The following is a 22,235-nucleotide window of genomic DNA, read 5'->3' as shown; positions in this document are numbered from 1 at the left end:
TTTTCTTAATTAGACATTAGAGCTTTCATTCTATTCAGTGTGATTGGACTCATTCGGTGGTAATGGCAAAGGCGAAACCACCAAAACTACTGGGACCTCAATCCGCAAATAAATCTACTTTTATTTTTCTCTCCTATGAACCCAATGCATGTTGACAGTTTAAAGTCCCTTCGACTAGGCCTGAATTTGAAGGATTGGGCAAATATTTTGTGTTTGCCAATATCAGTATATCACTATTCTAGAAGTAATTTTTTTTACATGAAATAACACAACCTTTTGTTTTCTGATGGTCAAGCATGTGCCTACATGAATAATAATAATAATAATAATGAATAACTGCAGTTTACAAAGGGGAAAAAAAACTTAAATAATAATAATAATTAAAAAAACAAACATATTTTAAGGTTATTTTGAGTATTCCAAATTATTTTGTACATATAATTTAAAAAAATGTTCTTCAAGCCTACCCTATTTCACCTAAGCTATTCTGTATATAAACAGTTACAGTTTTTCAAAATGAATGCATTTGTGCGTTAAGTCAGCTGATCTTAACAGTTCTTGTATATGTTTGTAAAGTTTAAACTTCCAACTTGAGTATGTCACTTAAATTAATCATAATTATAATTATAATTAATCAATATATAAACCATGGGGCACCATCTCCCGGGGGGCATCATCCCAGTTGCTCAAAAAAAAAAAAAAAAAAAAAAAAAAACTATATATATATATATATATATATATATATATATATAGTTATAATAGTTATATATATATATAACTATATATATATATATATATATATATATATATATATATATATATATATATATATATATATATATATATATATATAGTTATATATATATATATATATATATATATATACGTATATGTAAATGAACATGTAAACATGAACATTTATAAATAATTATAACAAATTTGTTTTACGGTGAAGACAGTAGACAGGCGAAGCACACATGACGCTCCATTCTCGGATCCGCGCCCGCTCTTGCTCTCATCTCATGTTTGTGGATGACAAATGATCATTGATGGACAACTATGTCTGGGAATGGACAACAGTAGTCTGGCACCAAGATAAGAAAAAACAAAAAACAAGATGAGGCCTGTGCATCACTTTTAGGTACTTTTATAATCCTGATAAACTTTTTGGGATTTTGATAACATTAAGTTAAATTAACCATGGCTTCGATACTTCAATTAGCTTCAAATAATATAATTTATGAAGTATTCAGATAATATTTTTGTCGTAATAAAAACAGACCTAAACAAACAACTACTTTTTAAAATGCCATCAAATTTTTAATCTTTCATTTTTGGCCACTATTTTGCAATTGAAACGCTAGCCTCTATTATTTCTTTAACAAAAACATCTAATCCTTGGTTTTTATTGAAGTAAAATTTTCTTTTGTGTCATTTCTGAATGCTTGAGACTATAAAATCAATCAGACAACTGTATTAGTAAAATCATAGACATAGGCGACTGTCTTAGTTACAATTGTAATTTGTAAATAATAAAATAAAATTACAATTTAGTTATTTACTTTAATATTTTATTAAAGTTCTATTTTGACCCCTATAGTAGTTTTTTTGACAATCCCACCTGAGCCAGGATTTCCCGCTTCAGTTCCACGTAGCTCCCACTGGCCTCGGGTGGGAGGGAGAAGTAGACGCGCTGTGCTTCGCCGGTCAGGAGGGGTGCGAGCAGTCGTTCCCAATGCTCTCGGATGGCGACGCTTCCAAACATCTGCAGGAACATCTCTACATCATCATGGGTGGTCATTTTGGGTGGTCATTTTGTGAGGGCGGCTGATGGTGACTCTTCACGCTTCTGCCCGCATTCTCCCCCTGTGTCATGGGGTGAAGAATCACACGAAAGCAAGGAGTGTAAAGTAAAGCCCCGGAGGGTGGGTTTATTTGGGTGTGAGAGTTCTGTGGTCAGGAGTAGGAAGTGCTGGTCGTAATGGTGTCCCAAGTGCGGCGTGTCCGTGCGTGGGGGTGCTGATCGGTCACGGGCTTTCTGTAAGGGAACACGGAGAACAGCATTAGCATCAAGTCTTCTGGAGTGATCACTCACTTGTGTATCAGTGGCGGCGGTGACCGATCAGCCGGTGATGAGGTTTCCAGGTGTTCCTCGTGCGTTTCCAGGGTGACGCTGATGAGGTCTCAGGACACGTGTCATGGTAATTTAATGTGTTAATTCGATTAATTAATTATGGAGAAAAATAACGCATTAAAACGCATTTGACGTACGTGCCCCGCCCCAGACCTATGTGGATCATCTGCCATTTCATACAGTCGACTGATGACTAATATGAGGCAGGGCAACAACTTACTGTGTGATGGAGCCTATAGAATATCCCTGAAATTCAAGATATCGGGCAAAATGCCCGTTTGAGATTGTGTCTCATATTTACATCAAATAGTTCTTCACTCCAGACCCTGGCCATTCCTCACTCAAGTCACCAGGCATTCCTCAATCTAGCCCCAGGCCGTTCCTTAATCTAGCCGCCGGCCGTTCCTCACTCTAGCCGCCGGCCGTTCCTCACTCTAGCCAATCACAATGCGGACAATGCTCCGTATGTGTGTTCACTGTTATGTGTTCACTGCTGTGTGTGTGCACTTTGGATGGGTTAAATGCAGAGCACAAATTCGAGTATGGGTCACCATACTTGGCTGTATGTCACTGGATAGCTGGCCAATCAGAGCACACCTGTAAATTTTTATTTGCTGATTAAATGTTTTTTTAAGGTGAATTTGATATTTTAACATTGTTCAAAACACAATATATACTGTTTTATGTACTTCAAGTATTATTCTGAGTGAGTCCATTATATAGACAAGGTGTTTTTATTTTTAGGGGCCAAGCACCGAAGGTGCGAAGGCACCTATTGTTTTTGTTGGCGTTCTTATTATTTTATTATTATTATTATGTAATTTTTTTAGCTTGAAGACTTTATGTAATGGTAAATAAATTCATCTTAAAATAGTGTGTGGGAACACTTTAGATTTAGGGAACACACTGAAACGGCAAAATAGGAGCGGAAGCAATTGCAAGTGCAATGAAGTTTAATGAATCAAGTTCACACAGAACATAAGAGAATAAACAGAAAGCCACACGATGAATATGGGGCAGATATCTCGCGGCCAGGGATCAGGTCCGGAAACAGACAGCAGGAGAGCGTGATGCCTGAGACGGGCAATCCTGAGATGAATGAGGAGGTGAAAAACCCATGGTGATTATGGTAGTTAAACATGGGTTTGATTTTTGATTCTTGAAAGGCGAGTGAATTCTCCTGTACGTCAGAGGAAGTTTGAGTCAGACTGTCACCAGTCTAATAATCTTGGTGACAGGGAACGGGCCAATAAATTTGGGAGCTAACTTGCTGGAAACGGAACGGAGTGGAATGTTGTTGGTAGAAAGCCTCACTTTTTGACACATACGTATGCGGGAGGCCTAGACTGGTGGCGATCAGCCTTAGCCTTAGTGCACACCATCTGCTAGAGTCTCATGGGCTCTGGTCCATGTGCGGTGGCACCTATGGAAGAAGGCGTGAGAGGATGGGAACGCGACTTCAGATTCCAGACTAGGAAAAACTGGTGGCTGGTAACCTATACTACACACAAACGGAGAGAGGCATAAAGGTATGCCTGACAGGGAACAGGTCAATAAATTTGGGAGATAACTTGTTGGAAACGGAACAGAGTTGAATGTTGTTGGTAGAAAGCCACACTTTTTGACACACAACGTATACGGGAGGCCTTGACCTTTTGCGATCAGCCTTAGCTAGCATTAGTGCGCGCCATCCCCTGGAGTCTCATGGGCTCTGGTCTATGTGCGGTGGCACCTCTGGACAAAGGCGTGAGAGGAGGGGAACACGACTTCAGATTCCAGACTAGGAAAAACTGGTGGCTGGTAACCTATACTACACTCAAACGGAGAGAGGCATAAAGGTATGCCTGACCTTTGACCTCTAATGCTAGCCATTGACCAATGACCAATGTCATAGTTATGTTCAGCAGGTGATAGATGCATACATAGATGGATACATCTTGTCAACAGAGGAAGTGCGTTGGGAAAGAACTGCATCTACCCCCACCTCTGATACGTCGACCTCCACCACAAACTGACATGTGGGATCAGGGGCGACTAAGATGGGAGCCAAAACAAAGCAGCTCTTTAGGTTGGTAAATACAGCCTCAGCTGTATTGGACCACCTAAATGTAGTTCTGGGGGAGGTCAAGGCGGTCAGAGGTGACAGTTGGCTGAAGTTGCGAATGAAACGCAGACAGAAGTTGGCGAATCCCAGAAACCGCTGTAGGGCCTTATGTGAATCTGGACTTGGCCAATCTATCACAGCCTTAACCTTGTCAGGATCCATGCACACTCCCTCAGAAGAGACAATGTAACCTAGACAAGAAACAGACTGTGCATGAAAAACGAATTTCTCCCTCTTGACAAAAAGCACATTCTCTAGCAACCTCTGAAGCAAAAAAAAAAGAACCCCGCCCTCACAGGAGAAGAGGAATGTCGGATGACTCCCGTTTCTAGAGAATCAGAAATATATTTCTCCATGGCCTCCCTCTCAGGATTAGATAGAAAGATAGTAAAGCTTGCCTTTAGACAGAGACTTACCTGGTAAGTCTATAGCACAATCATAGGGACGATGCAGAGGAAGAGAAGCAACATGAGACTTACTGAGCACCTCCTTCAGGTCCAGGTACTAGCGTGCACATTTGACAGACCCGCTGCCTTCTCCTGAAACACAGAACCAGACACAGACGAACAAGCAGACACCAGAGAGGACTCCACATGTTTGTGGAGTTTGAGCCCCAATCCACCCAAGGATTATTTTTCACAAGCCAAGGATGGCCTAAAACAATGGGTGCAACCGGGGAGTCCAGGAGGAGGAATGGAATAGTCTGTGTGATTGCCAGAGGTGATGAGGATTATGGGACCAGTAGTAAGTGTGATGCTGGGGAGTTCTTGACCATTTAGAGCTTTGACAGAGATCTGGTGGGAGAGAGGCATGATAGTAAGTTTTAACTGGTAGAATAAGGGGCAGCATGGGTCACAGTTCTCCCACGCCGCCGTTCCCCACAAGGCTGCCCGTCCCGTAAGTAGCGTAAGAACGAAAGTCACTTTAGACTCCTCTGTCTTGAATGTCCATGGTTGCAATGAGAAATGCATTGAACATCTGGTAAGGAATGCTCTACAGAAGTTCGGCTGACCAGCATAACTCTCGGGAATGGGTAGACAGATGTTTCAAAACACCTATCCGAAGCGTGATTCAAAACGCCCATGTCAGGTGTCTAAAGCCTCAAAATGTTTCAGAAGTGTTTCGACAGGTGGCATGGTCTGCCGAATCAGCGTTTGATTGACACAGTCGGGTACAGACCACACAATCGCACAATCTCTATAAAAGTGAAGTCAACGCATCTTGATGTTGTGGGTTTTTGTGCGAACATTTGGTGATATTGTAACAGAAATGAGTCGAACCAGACAAATTAAAGAGTCTATCAAAGCTGTTTGGAACACGAGCCGAATTCCTCAGGAAGTCATAAATCAGTTCTAGTGCCACAAGAACAAAGCAAGATGACCAACCAACTTGTGCACACAACAGCTTTCAACATTAACACCACTAGAACAATTATTGACAATTTTAATTTGCAGAAGAGATTGTCAAATTTGTTGTTCATAATTGAAATGCAACGCTGGACATCACATGGAAACCCATGAGTTAAACACTTCCATTGACTTCCCCCTACCTAGCAGAACCAGACTGAAATTCCTAAGGGGGGAAGGGCTTTAAACCTCTTCACAGAAAAGTCTTTGTCATGAGAATGGCAAAGAAACTTCTTTTGTACAGATATATGGACCAGAATGAACTCAAAAAGACTTATAAATGAATCAGTCCATCGCGTCACTCCATATTCATTTGTGTAACCCACACATTTGACTATCATGTTATAATCACTTATTGTGTATGTTTTTTTTTAATAACTATGACATAGCTTAACGATCAATAATTGTGTTTGGTATGTGTGTGATCGAATCTTCTTGCTTGAATTAGTACAGACAATAATTTATTTGTCCCATGTATCATATTCGTGTTATAGGAATCATGTCCAAAATTAGACCCTGCCAGAGCAGGAAAATTCGGACCACATGCTTGGTAAGATAAACATATGATTTATGATACCCCCCCGAGCCAAGACAATATCTGATTGGTCAAGACAACATTTGAGGTGTGGCCAACAGGCAAGTTTAAATACCTTTGGACACCATAAAATCTTGCTTTTAGTTCTAGCCTTGCTTGTGCTATCAGTCATGCGTGCTCTCTGCTTTTAGTCTGCTTTTAGTCTGCTTTTAGTATCTGGCTTTTAGTCTCTGCTATTAGTTATGCCTGCTCTTAGCTTTTAGCTTCACTATCTAGGTTTAGCTTTTAGTCTCTAGCTATGCTTCTGCTAGCTTGTAGCTTCTAGCCATGCTGTTTAGTCATCATTGTTCTTTGAGCGCGGCTGCAGCGTGCTTCAGCCTGCACGCCTGCTGCTACTTAGCCACGATGAGAAGGAACACAACCTAGTCTCGTCAAACTTTATTTCTTTTCCGTTTGAGAGTTTCGTGTTCTGAGTTAAGTTTTGTAACGTCGAGTCTCCGACGCCTGAACTCGGGTGCCCGTTCAACTTCAACCAGTGCACACGACGCCAACGCCCCACAAACACGGGCTTCCCAAGACATCACTTCAGCCACTACTGAACTTCCAGCCAATCAGCGACACCGGGATACCCCTTTCAACGGGAGTCCCTTTCACAGGAAACGAAGGCAATGTATCCCCAGATATTTGTTGTGCTGGTGTATCTAATATAATTTTAACCCCATTGAGGAACTCAATGCGAGGGCTAATTATGTGATTGATGGTTGTTCATGTCTATGCAATTTAACGTATTGCTGTAAACTTGGGATTCCATTTTTTCATTCTCTTAAACTCATCTTTTTCCTAACTTTCGATCTTCCTGCAACTTGTGTGAATGTGTGAGTGCGTGCGTTTATGTGTTAGATTAGTTTATATGTCTTAGACTTATCTAATAAAGCCTTATTCATATTGAAAAGAGAAGTATCTTGTGTTTTCTGCTTACAAGTTAATGTCTTAAACTGCCGATCTTGTTACTGTGCTAATTGATAGGTTTCGTGCCAGATCTGGCCCGCATGGATTTCATATGGGCCAGATGTGGGCCGGATCTGGGCCAACACTATGTTGCTGTCTGGGATAGTATCCAGCGCAGATTTGATGTTAAACGGCTCGTTCACTGAATCGCAGGGCGTCTAAGTGACCATCCGTGAAACAGTGATTCTGTTCAAATTCCCTTTAAAATCTTAAATGATTCCCTTTGAGCTAAATTGACCTGTTTCCGTTACAATATATTGACATTTATAGTGCAATTTGTTTAGTTATATTTAGGCTTACCTTTAAATGTACACATTACACATGTCAATAACCTTTATTTATATAGTGCTTTAAACAAAATACATTGCGTCAAAGCACTGAACAACATTCATTTGGAAAACAGTGTGTCAATAATGCAAAATGATAGTTAAATGCAGTTCATCATTGAATTCAGTTACGTCATCTCTGTTCAGTTTAAATAGTGTCTGTGCATTTATTTGCAATCAAGTCAATGATATCGCTGTAGATGAAGTGACCCCAACTAAGCAAGCCAGAGGCGACAGCGGCAAGGAACCGAAACTCCATCGGTGACAGAATGGAGAAAAAAACCTTGGGAGAAACCAGGCTCAGTTGGGGGGCCAGTTCTCCTCTGACCAGATGAAACCAGTAGTTCAATTCCAGGCTGCCGCAAAGTCAGATTGTGCAGAAGAATCATGTTTCCTGTGGTCTTGTCCTGGTGGTCCTCTAAGACAAGGTATTTCCAGGGGATCTGTATCTGGGGCTCTAGTTGTCCTGGTCTCCGCTGTCTTTCAGGGCAGTAGAGGTCCTTTCTAGGTGCTGATCCACCATCATGTCTGGATACGTACTGGATCCGAATGACTGCAGTGACCCTCTGGACTGGATACAGACTGGATCTGGTGGCCACGGTGACCTCGGAACAAGAGAGAAACCGACAAATATTAGCGTAGATGCCATTCTTCTAATGATGTAGAAGGTACATGTTATGTGTAGTGTTTCCGGTTCCGGTTTACCTTATTAATGCAGCCTAAAAATCCTTTAACGGATTTGGATATTAAAAGCATATTAGTATGTTATGTGTAAGCCAGGTTAAAGAGATGGGTCTTTAATCTAGATTTAAACTGCAAGAGTGTGTCTGCCTCCCGAACAATGTTAGGTAGGTTATTCCAGAGTTTAGGCGCCAAATAGGAAAAGGACCTGCCACCCGCAGTTGATTTTGATATTCTAGGTATTATCAAATTGCCTGAGTTTTGAGAACGTAGCGGACGTAGAGGAGTATAATGTAAAAGGAGCTCATTCAAATATTGAGGTGCTAAACCATTCAGGGCTTTATAAGTAATAAGCAATATTTTAAAATCTATACGATGTTTGATAGGGAGCCAGTGCAGCGATGCCAGGACGGGCTAATATGGTCATACTTCCTGGTTCTAGTAAGAACTCTTGCTGCTGCATTTTGGACTAGCTGTAGTTTGTTTACTAAGCGTGCAGAACAACCACCCAATAAAGCATTACAATAATCTAACCTTGAAGTCATAAATGCATGGATTAACATTTCTGCATTTGACATTGAGAGCATAGGCCGTAATTTAGATATATTTTTGAGATGGAAAAATGCAGTTTTACAAATGCTAGAAACATGGCTTTCTAAGGAAAGATTGCGATCAAATGGCACACCTAGGTTCCTAACTGATGACGAAGAATTGACAGAGCAACCATCAAGTCTTAGACAGTGTTCTAGGTTATTATAAGCAGAGTTTTTAGGTCCTATAATTAACACCTCTGTTTTTTTCTGAATTTAGCAGTAAGAAATTACTCGTCATCCAATTTTTTATATCGACTATGCATTCCATTAGTTTTTCAAATTGGTGTGTTTCACCGGGCCGCGAAGAAATATAGAGCTGAGTATCATCAGCATAACAGTGAAAGCTAACACCATGTTTCCTGATGATATCTCCCAAGGGTAACAATTAAAATGCGTGAAGAGTAGCGGCCCTAGTACTGAGCCTTGAGGTACTCCATACTGCACTTGTGATCGATATGATACATCTTTATTCACTGCTACGAACTGATGGCGGTCATATAAGATTTAAACCATGCTAATGCACTTGCACTGATGCCAACAAAGTGTTCAAGTCTATGCAAAAGAATGCTGTGGTCAATTTTGTCAAACGCAACACTAAGATCCAATAAAACTAATAGAGAGATACACCCACGATCAGATGATAAGAGCAGATCATTTGTAACTCTAAGGAGAGCAGGCTCAGTACTATGATACGGTCTAAATCCTGACTGGAAATCCTCACATATACCATTTTTCTCTAAGAAGGAATATAATTGTGAGGATACCACCTTTTCTAGTATCTTGGACAGAAAAGGGAGATTCGAGATTGGTCTACAATTAACTAGTTCTTTGGGGTCAAGTTGTGTTTGTTTATGAGAGGCTTAATAACAGCCAGTTTGAAAGTTTTGGGGACATATCCTAAAGACAATGAGGAATTAATAATAGTCAAAAGAGGACCTATGACTTCTGGAAGCACCTCTTTTAGGAGCTTAGGTGGTATAGGGTCTAACATACATGTTTTTGGTTTAGATGATTTAACAAGTTTACACAATTCTTCCTCTCCTATAGTAGAGAATGAGTGGAACTTTTCCTCAGGGGGTCTATAGTGCACTGTCTGATGTGATACTGTAGCTGACGGCTGAATGGTTGCAATTTTATCTCTAATATCGATCTAGTATCTAGTATCTAGTATCGATTTTAGAAGTAAAGTAGTTCATGAAGTCATTACTGCTGTGGTGTTGGGAAATGTCAACCCTTATTGAGGCTTTATTTTTTGTTAATTTAGCCACTGTTTTGAATAAATACCTGGGGTACATGTCTAGTCCGTGGTTTTCCAGTGGAATTAGTATACTTTAACACTGTTTTCCGCAGGATGTTTTTCATGTTCACAGGTTGAAGCGACACCAATAATGTGATATTTAACTATGAACATGGGAACCCCACCAAAATAATTTTTATTTTTCCCCCGGAACACCGTTTTTACCGGGAAATCGCCCCTGAAAAGCAATTGGGCTAGTTTTGTGCTAGTTTTAAGTATCAATTTGTCAATTTTTGCTATTAAAACCTGGCAACCCTGATTGTAATGTCAAATAGTACAGTAATTTAGAGTAAATGTAATATGTTTGTTACATCTGAGGTACTCAAAAAGCAAAGTAGTTTTGCTCTCTCCTCTGCACTTCCACATTCGTCGGTTCTCATCGAACCTCACGCTACACATACGATAGATAGATCAGTAAAAATGAAGGCTCCCCAGAAGAGATGCCATATGTTCTGTCGATTTGTCCTACACTGTCAGATTTTCCTACCTCCCACTAAAGAAGTTGGTAGTACAATTCGACAACGAAAGATGCTACTGTAAAGTTATGGTTTATTAACGTCTACACCTACCACAACCCTAATCCTACCCTTACAGTACTGCAAATACAGTAATTATGTGTTATATTCACGGTTGTAGCTAGAAGGGATACAGCTACAGGAAACCAGTAATAAATATTATTTTCTACCAATTAGATTGCGTTTTTATTAAAGTCTACACCTACCCCAACCCTAAACCTACCCTTACAGTAATGCAGATACATAAAATATTGTTGTTTATCATGAGAAAAAGGATGCAACATTGAAAATCTGATGGGTAGGATAAAATGTCAGGACACCATACATCTGTGGTGTGGGAGCATTTCCATTTGGAAAACCCATATAAAGTGAGATGTATGTATTGTGATCGGCAGCTAGCCTACTGCAACAAAACATCATCGATGATGATGACATTTTGAGGAGCACTCATCCTGCCATTTTGCAGGGTGAAGACGATGGTAGCATTCCCTCTGTACCTAGGCTTGCTACTGACACTGCTGGGCCATCTAAGCAAGCTATGCATTGTTTGAAATATAATTATAATTGAAATATAATAACAAACTGTTGGGAAACTGTTTAGAAAATCCATAGCCCTGTCTGGGGCTAAGCTATACAACCTAATGTCCTCAATCACAACTGCCAATCATGTTAAAAACAGCTTCAATGTGAATATAATATAATATGTTGTCAATATAATAGACTATTGTGTGAATATTCATTTTATAGGTCTACATATGAGTAACCCATCTACAGCCAGTGAAGATAACATTTTGGTTTTCCTAATTGTTGTAGTTCTACATTCCAATTGATTTTTCTCTGCACACTGCATAAATGTTCATGCGCTATTTGAAGCTGTATTTTTTTCAATGTATTTGTCTGATAGTATGTTTTATCTTCTCTTTTAAAAGGCAGACAGAGGGAATTGTATGAGGCTCTTCTAAACATGGTGGTGAAGGATCTGAAGCCCTTCTCCATCATGCAGGAAGAGGGTTTCAGGGCCTTTGAGAATAAGCTTGATCCAAGATATGTCCTCCCATCCCGGAAGGTGCTTTAAACAATGGTCAGCGAAAGATACAACAAAACCAAGGAGAAGACAATGGAGGACCCTACAAAAGGCAGAATTTGTTATTCTTACGGCTGACATGTGGTCTTCCCTTAACATGGATGGATATCTTGGTGTAACTTGCCATTACATAACAGAGGCAAAAATGGCAAATGTTGAACTGGGTGTAAGGAGGTTTTACCAAACCCACACAGCCCAGCATCTCATGGAGGCTAAAGCCTAACTAATGGCTGAGTGGGGATAACCTCCAAAGTTCAGTGCATGGTGACTGACAATGCATCCAACATGATCCTAAGCACTCAGTTTCTCCACCTTCGCCATGTCCCATGTTCTGCTCATAATTAAATTTGATTGTGAAAAAGGCCTGTAGGGGAATTTACAGTTAAAACCCAAGGACCAGATATGTCGCAATGAAGACCAGGACTCAGAGATGAGTTCAATTAATAATAATAATTTTACTTGAAGAAAATAGTTTGCAGTTTCATCAGCAGAAGTCAGCTTCAACACTCTCGAAGGAGTTCGCAGGCCGCCCCCCAGTACAATACAAAATCAACCACAGTTATACCCTGACAGAGGATACTAATTGCGTCAATACATGAGTCAACAAAATTCTGATTGGTTCCAAAACCTAGATAAAACTCTCCAAAGACGTATATCTGATACGCTGGACACTGGCAGTTGATTGTTTGTCCTGGGACTGTCTGAGCTTCTCCCTGTACAGACAGATACTAACACACATACACAGAGAACTTATCTAAAATTCAAGGCTTTCTAGCACTGGCGAGTGTCTTATCATTACGGTTGGATACACACACATAATATGTGGACATTAATCTTGAGGAAAAGAAATACAGCACACATAAGGTTACACATTTCACTCTTGCTATAACTTGATTAATAGTCAAACAAGAAATCATGTAATAATATAATATAATATCAGTATGAAGGATATGGCAACTCGACATCCACTCCTTCAGTCCCCCGTTTTAGATCAATGTGGGGTCTAATACCCCACATCTGGTCTAATAAATGAGGTCAGGTGTAGTTGTGATGCATGCTAATAATGCAGGCTGTTTGTCAACTTAAGCAGGTGCATATACTTAAGATCTCTGGTACTGGCTGACATTTCTAGTAATAAACACATTATTTTGTACAAAATACTTCCCATAATCATTCTTACTTCCCATATACATTCATCTACTTACTTAATCCCACAATATCGCCACTTGCACTAGTCTTTCTTCACATAATGTCTTTTCCAGTGAATCATTCTGTGTGTCCCTCTACCTGGAAAAGTGTCCTCACTTTCATCAACATATCTTTGTAAATACCTCTCTTCCTACTACAGCTACTTCACACTTACCCTCTAAAACAAAACATTTATCCAACAGCCTTAAGACTAAATTTGCATATTCATTAACCAGATTTAACAAATCATTAAAGAAAACCGCATACACTATAACCAATTCATTTTTTTTTTAACCATTAAGAAGGATATTTGCCTTATTTGTTTTCTTTTAGCATGTTTTATACAACTATGATGAATTTTAGTTAATTTGGTCATATCTTAAAATAAACTCATTATAATAAACGTATATATATTATTCTCTGGAAGCCGGGCTAAATGAATAACCACTGTTATTGCATTCCTGACATATGTCAGACCCTCAGTCACCTCACAGATACCAAATATAGACATTGCTTATAACCTAAATCCCAGTAAAGATACCCTTATTTCATGAAAATCTATAATTTTCCCCATCAATGGTACAATTATAGAGATTGATTATCTATTTTACCCTTTCATTCCAAACTTGGTGTTAAAAACACAAAATTAAACAAACCAAAAATAAGTAAGATCAATATTGAGCCATCTTAAAAAAAATAAAAAAAATAATGATAATCATAATTTCCTCAAAAACCTAGAGCAGTTCCTAGTTTATTACTTAATAGCCCTTTTATTAAGTTTTAGTTTCACCACGAATCCATTTGCAGTCATCATAGTTCACATGCTGTTTAAACATACATTAACCATTAACCCAAACTTGTCATTGTTAACAACATTTGATCAAAATTACATTTTAAGTATCGAAGTGTCTAACTTCAAAAATACACCTAACCTATCCACTTATTGTCATGCATGTATTTTATACCAGGACATTACTGTTAACCATACTCATTGCCTTATCATTACCTTTTTTTTTTCAAATGCAAATCTTGTCAATTTTCATACCATATTACTGTACTCAGACTATATTAATGACACATTCAGAAGCAAATCCTCAATACCTCGTATTAAGTCAATTTAGTTCTCACTGTTTTGTCAGTGATAAATGCTTACACATCAGCTACGAGATCAATGTCTTTAAAACCCTCGTTCATGTTTGTCAATTGGTAGTGATATTTATTTACTCATAAATTATTATAAACTAAAAAAAAGCACACAGATTTCCCAATACTATTACTAAATGAACAATACTATTACTTAGTTCTAAACGCCCAAATATTTATTAAAGAGACATCCTCAGTTTCTGTAAATCTGTATTGAAACAGTATACATTATCAAAAAGCCCTGTCAGTGTTCACAATATTAATTTGATTTGACCTGACAGGTGTTCATAAGCAGCTCCATAGAGCCTATTACAATTGTGTTGTTTAAACAACATTTATTATTATAATTTTTTTTGCTGTGCTATTTCAATTAATTCAAACCTCTTGTTATGGATTTGCTCCATTAAGGGGCTATCCACACGTTTTTGTTCAACTTATCTCTGTTCTACATAAACCACTACGTAAAGTTTTGCACTATATTACACAAGCAGGATTCGCTCCTTTGTTTTCCCACCAGGCTTCTTTATGTGAGGGTGCTCTCTGGATAATTTGGTTAGTGACGTAGCCAATCTGTCACTGTTTTTCTGCCGTCAAGTCTAAAATATTTACCATCACCATTCAAACAACAAAGTGTTAACTTGTTAAAATTTAGACCCTCATTTAAATTTAGGCATGGATTTTAAACCCATTTTGGACGGCAAACTTAAATTTCACAAATCCAATCATATAAACACTCTTAAACATATTAATCCAGAGAGTGATTTAAATCAGTATTATAAAAGACAAAACAAGTCATTATTACCAGTAGCAGACAGAGCTGGATAACCAATCCACTTAAAGCTTGTCCCATGTTCGGCATTGTCTTTTCATTAGTTTCACTCAGAATTACCGACTTCTGTAAAGTAATTTCACTTAACACATCTGTAATGATAAAACACTCATTCCAGAGGTTAGTAACTCAATTGAAACAAAACAGGAACAGAATTGTCCCCCAAAAATTTATAGTAGCCATCCTTGTGCATGCACATACTTAACACATTAATATTTTAACAGCTCATATTTAAGGTTTTCCTTTTGGTATTAAATCGGAAGGATTTAAACTTAAACATTGTCTGTGCATTTTACCTAGTTTGAACCTAATCTCTTATCTAATCTCAAAGTTTGCCTGTTCATTAATGATTTTTATTTTGAGAAAAATCAGCTGGGTTGTTTTGGTCTTAAAATCATTGCTCTGTTTTGGTTACTCTTTCTTAGCAGGCCAATAATAGAAGAAGAACACTATCCCTGCCTCCACTCAAGCACTCTCTCTCTCTCTCTCTTACTGTGCAAAAAATTATTTATTTATTTATTTAGACAATTTTCGCCAAACTTTAACTTAGACTATAATATAAAATTCATTACAACATATAACCCTAAATTATTCAAATAAGTTAAAAATGTCAAAGTTTCTAGATCTAAAATCTCAGTTTAAACTGTTTAAAATACATAATGCTAGGAACATTTCTTTAAAATTATTTTTACCTTACATGCTTAATTCCCTTAACCTTTGTTATCTAAACCATCTCTTGATTAAGCAGAAGCAGTCTTCATTTTTAGCCACCACCATATCTTGTTATCATCTTGTGTCATGCCTAATGACCTGCATGAGTAAAGACTATGATATAGACATATTAGTTCAATATCATTTTAGCCTCATAAGAAATTTTTGTCTCAAAATAATGGCTGTCATCACATGGTCTCAGATGGTTCTTGAAAGCCCATTGCCATTAACTTTTTATAAATAAGCTCCTTGTCCTCAGGGTTTGATCCACTGGCATAGTTGCATCAAGTTGTGGACGCTTGTCACAACAATCAGTCAAGGAATGCGGTTGCTGGTGATCAGGTCTGGAGGAGCTCACATTTTGAGGCAGATTGCTGTACTTCATACAGTTCCCCTCTTAATGATGCTCTAGGCCTATCAAGCATCCGCTCAACTCCACTACCATCTCACATATAACACCTCCCTTCAGGGCAGGTGCCCAGTGGCGGTGACCCCCTGCCTTAGGTTGTCCCCTATTGGCCAGAAGAGGATCTTACCCGTCATTGAGAAATCACCTCATGCACACTGGTAACCACTCTTTCCCGTTGCAACATCCTCGACAGTCTTCTTCCAGAATCCAGTATTTCCTGCAGCTTAGGAAAGGTGCACTCAAGAACCATGAGAGCCATTGACAGCACCTACTAGTGTTAAAACATTGAAAAAGGTTAATCAAACTAATATTTAATCGCTAAACTCAATTGGATACCTCCAAACTATCATGCTGAGATTACTCAGTGAATTTATTTTTCACACCCGTCCATTTATTGCAATTTTCTGTTGCTTCTGTAGCTGCAGCCATCAGGCCCTGTATGATGGTGGAGACTAAAAATAAGACAGATAAGTTACTGGTCATAGAACAAATAGCAATACAACTGTTTAACTATTCAAAATTATTACATCTATAGCTCAGGGTCTGTATTATGATTTTAAAGCCCTCATGTCTCTTCAACAATTGCTCCTAAATTGTTATTCATTATTTTTATAATCTCTTATTTCTTACATGCATTGGGCAGTTGAACATTTAACTACCAATTGCCCTCTTAATACATTAAATCTGAACTCTTTTTAGCATGTCCTTTAGCATCTCTGCCTATGATTTGACTGAAACACTGTGCTGTACTATAAATATCTTATCACTTAAACATAAGCTCAGATAACGGCATTTTAGCTTACTTTGAATGAGAGAGAGAGAACTCTGAGGGATTCAGGACTCGTAACAATGCATTTTCATTCATTTTTAACATAATTTCATCGTACTATCATTTTACTCTAGCCCAGTTTAAAACTTGTCAGAAATTATATGCATTTTAAAAATAAACATCTTTATATTTGTATTTTTACTTTATTTTCACAACTCAAATGTTTCTCAAAGTTCTTTGCAGTCATTGTCATTACTTTTACATCAACTTGTATTTATCCATTCACTTAATTCTGGCCATGGCTTCTGAATTTCAACATTGGTTTTAAATCTGTCAGAGGTTATCTGACCCAGGTATATTACTTTGGGTCTTGCTAGCATGCTGTCTTCAAAGTTACTTTGAAACCCCCGTTTATGTTACTTGTTTACAACTTTATCATCTCATAAACAAAAAAATAATTTTCTTTTCTTTTCTTTTTTCTTTTTTTATGATGCTACAATTTTGCAATCCAACAATAAAATTACTCTTTTGGCCAAACATTAGTAAATATAGGAATTACATTTTTTTTTTTTTTTTTTTTTTACTCAGAACATGTCTCTGGTACTTTTAAAGCTTAAGCCAGAGTCATGGTGGGGGCCAGCATGAGATAAAACAACGGCTTCATTGTAGTCAAAGTAATTTTATCTTTTTTAACAAAACATAAGCTTCTAAGTTTTTCCAAAATGCCACTGCCAATTTGTGTGCCTACAGTTTTTTTTTTCACTAACCCAGAATTCTGTTCAGTATTCCTTGTCAGGACTTTCAACAATTATATAGGAACTGGAACAGGTCTTATGATATCATTCTTTGTCATTTAAACCTTCTATGCACAGAGAATCAGATTAAATCATCACTCAGTTACTTCTGGGATTATTTTTAACAAATCGGCACATACATTTATAAATGTTTATTTCTCAGGTTCTTTCTAAGTTTAAAGCCAATCAAGTTTTTGTTTTAACATTACAATCAGAATTAAAGCTCAGACTGATCATTCTTTAAATGAATTCAGAGAATATATATATTTTTTTAAAGTCAGAGCTTCAGAGCCAAACTGTTTACAGCATTTGCTCTCTTCTGTTTCATTATTTCTATCAGGGCTGACCAGGTTACCTAATTTGTCAGTCATATTTCTATCATAAACCAAAAACATATTGAGGCGGCGATCTTACCAACAGCACTTGACTTCTGCGTGATGAAATTGCAAAGTATATTCCAGAATTTCCATATACTGGTCCAATCCAATCAGGGTCATGAAAACTACATTTTAGCTCTTTTGGGGTTGTTCCTGAGGCATCCCAGATCAATCAATACTTTCCCTTTGCATATATCCCTATATTTTTATAGGTGCACATATGAATTATCACTATTTATTTTTAAACACTAATTTTGGATACTCTTTTCCCTAACCACTGACCTGGCCTATTTCTAAGCTCGGGGCGCCCCTGTCTGTAATGGTGGGTGATCGAGAGTTGGAAGAGCGAGATACGACTAGAACCCCCGTCTAGCGTCTTACATTCTTCTCGGGATTTCCCATACCCCTACTTTGGCTTACCCGGCCGTAAATGCACTGCCCTTTATGGCCTCTCGTGCTTTTTGGCTCTCTGTGCTTGACCCAGCACTGCCTATTTACGGCCTTATGTGTCCTTTGTCCCTCGGTGCTTGACCCAGCACTGCCCTTTACGGGTTCACATGCCTGTTAAGAATGCGTTTTTGTCCCCCCCTGGACTGTGCACACCTAGAAACAAATTTTTACGTCTCTCTCTAAGACCTATAGGTGTGCACCTGTTCCCTCTGTAACTGTACACATCTCTAAATATCTTATATCAAGACCTACCGATGTGTACTTGTACCCCTTATACTCACAAGGTTACTTATTTACAGGTATATTGTGACACCAATTTACCTACTCCACCCTGGAGCTGGTGTCTACCCCCTCACGTCTGAGTGAGTCTATCGTTCCTCCTTCTCTCGACCCCCTCCACTTACAGACAGTTCCTAACCAATAATATTAAATCTAAAATCTTTCCTACCTTGGTTTGATGATTGATCAGGGATGTCACCAAAGAACTATTGCCCGTCGATCCTCCACCATTAACTGTAGGGGAATTTACAGTTAAAACCCAAGGACCAGATATGTCGCAATGAAGACCAGGACTCAGAGATGAGTTCAATTAATAATAATAATTTTACATGAAGAAAATAGTTTGCAGTTTCATCAGCAGAAGTCAGCTTCAACACTCTCGAAGGAGTTCGCAGGCCGCCCCCCAGTACAATACAAAATCAACCACAGTTATACCCTGACAGAGGATACTAATTGCGTCAATACATGAGTCAACAAAATTCTAATTGGTTCCAAAACCTAGATAAAACTCTCCAAAGACGTATATCTGATACGCTGGACACTGGCAGTTGATTGTTTGTCCTGGGACTGTCTGAGCTTCTCCCTGTACAGACAGATACTAACACACATACACAGAGAACTTATCTAAAATTCAAGGCTTTCTAGCACTGGCGAGTGTCTTATCATTACGGTTGGATACACACACATAATATGTGGACATTAATCTTGAGGAAAAGAAATACAGCACACATAAGGTTACACATTTCACTCTTGCTATAACTTGATTAATAGTCAAACAAGAAATCATGTAATAATATAATATAATATCAGTATGAAGGATATGGCAACTCGACATCCACTCCTTCAGGCCATAGATCAAACCCCAGTCATCAATGAAATATGCCAGAAGGCCGGAAAGATAGATGGGTTGTTCAGATCCATCTGCAAAGCAAAGGACAAGCTTGTGGAGATGCAGGGCTTGATGGGCAGACCAACTCTGAAACTGATACAGGTGAGATGGAACAGCACATTCGACATGCTACAATGCTTGTATCACCAATGTGAGCCTATGAGATGAGGAAGCCGCAGAAGTATTTCAGCAAGCTATCTGGGTTTAAAAATATATATATATATATATATTATCATCGTGAAAAGGTTACATGGCCTCGTCCTTTGAGCGAGTTGTGATTGAGGACGCTATTTCAGTCTAAGTCGTGTTACCAGATAGATGTATTACAAGCGTCCAAGGTTTTTTTTTATTGAATTAGCCTTTTTTAATCAGAATCAGAAAGAGCTTTATTGCCAAGTGTTTACACACAGAAGAAATTTCGTCAGGAGCTTCCAATACAGAAAGTACAAACATAGTGCATACACACATATAATTAAGGAAATAAAACTAATAATAATAAATAGTAATTATAAAATATTCATTCAGCCCATCTGATGTTTTTGTTTTGTGCACTTGTGTCTTGTCTGGTCTGTGTTTCCTTGGGTGTCCATTAGTGGTCTCACTTCCCCATAGGCACCCCACTGCAGGCACTACATTTCCCACAAAGCCTTGTCCCTTCATTACGGTTAATTGCACACCTGTTAATTGCACTCAACTGTCTTCACTTTCATCATCATCACCTGGCCATATATACCAGTCTGTTTTCATTCTGTTTCATTCTGAGTCCTTCTTTTCCGTCACCTGGTTTTCTCACGGTCCCTTGTGTTTTCTAGTTTCTTGTTTGTTTTGTTTCTGGACTGATTTTATGGTTATGACCTCTTGCCTGTTTGGATACTGATTTTTGGATTACCCATTAAACACACTGCATTTGGATCTCTCGTTCCTGTGATCATTAGTTACAGAAGGACTCCATCCAAACCAGATCCAGCGGTGTGGGATTTCGTATCCGTTCCCCAGCCAGCATGGAGGAGCAGAGGGGGAGATTACAAAAATTAACCACCCTCTGTCAAAAGGGGAGTGAGGTGGGTGGTTTAGCGCAATTGTTCTGGACTATGGCGGTAGGCATGGGGTACAATGATGAGGCACTGAAAGAACTTTTTAATGCCTGCCTAGACAACCCTGTGCCTTAGCGGGAGATGGATGAGCTGGAGATCTTTGATTTTTGGGGGTTCATAATGGACCTACAACATCGGTCTCAGTGGGATACCCCAGCCACACCTGTCTCTCCAGGTGGGATGGCCGACTCTAGCCCCACTGCACAATGTGGCCGCCAGCCCAGCGCCACAGTGCAAGGTGGCTGCCAGCCCAGCGCCTCTGCAAAAGATGAAAGCCACAGGCTCGACTCCTTACGGTTAATTGCACACCTGTTAATTGCACTCAGCTGTCTTCACTTTCATCGTCATCACTTGTCCAAATATTCTGTTTTCTGTCTGTTTTTATTTTGTTTCATGGAGTCCTTGTTTTTCCGTCACCCGGTTTTCTCACATTCCCTTGTGCTTTCTAGTTTCTTGTTTGTTTTGTTTCTGGACTGATTTTATGGTTATGACCTCTTGCCTGTTTGAATACTGATTTTTGGATTACCCATTAAATGCACTGCATTTGGATCTCTCGTTCCTGTGATAATTCGTTACAACTTGCTTCATGTTGCATATATATATATTTTTAGTTTTTTTGTTCAAGGTTAGTTTGAACAATGAAAACCGTAAGTCATTGATCGTGGCAAGTCCTGTGAAATTTTTTTCCAGGGCAAGTAAAAGAAAATTAACCACTGGCCAAACCGGACCAGTAGAAAATTTATTTAGCATTAAGCCCTGTTAATACAATCAAAATCAGTGTCTTATCACACAGCACACAGATCTGTAAAACACGTAGCTTACATAATATGTTCAAGTTAAAAACTTAATATGAACGTGAAAAGAAAAAAAAGGATGACTTTAAACAGCATAACTGTAAAATTGGGAGGAAGAGCTGATCAGGTCTTGCACATGTATTTCCTGGTCTGAGAGAGACTTCCTGCTTAAACAGGAAGTAATGGATACCAAAAAAGATTGAAATATATGCATGTAAAAGGAGAATGCATGTGTGTGAAAGCAAAAAGAATATATGTATGTGTAAGGAGAATGTATGTGTATGAGAGAGAGTAGAAGTGTATGCAAGGATATTGTAAGTGTGTGAAAGCAAGAATATATGTATGTGAAAGAATGTTAGTGTGTGAAAGCAAGAATATATGTATGTGAAAGAATGTTAGTGTGTGAAAGCAAGAATATATGTATGTGAAAGGAGAATGTAAGTGTGTGAAAGCAAGAATATATTTATGTGAAAGGAGAATGTATGCGTGTGAGAGTGCCAGAATGAATTATGGCTTGTACGGCCCCTCATATGAGCCAGTTGGTGCTGCACTTTCCAATTTAAACAATGATACTGCTCCCTTGACAAGTCTTGAGTATGACATTATTGTCACTACTGCAACCATACAAACTAGCAATAACAGAGATGTCAGAGGAACAGAGAGTGTCTTCTTCAAAGCTTATACCACTGTACAGGATGTTGCAGCACAAGCTTGCACAGAAAAAAGGAAATGCAACGCAGGAATCAACTGTACAATTAGGTAGGCCACAATGACCATACTAACCATGTAATTGGATATAACTGTCATATTATTGTCATTATTATAA

The sequence above is a fragment of the Carassius auratus genome, chromosome 22 (assembly GCF_003368295.1).
Source record: "Carassius auratus strain Wakin chromosome 22, ASM336829v1, whole genome shotgun sequence".
NCBI classification, from domain to species: Eukaryota; Metazoa; Chordata; class Actinopteri; order Cypriniformes; family Cyprinidae; genus Carassius; species Carassius auratus.
The sequence above is the reverse complement of the archived record's forward strand: the minus strand, read 5'-3'. Positions refer to the sequence as shown.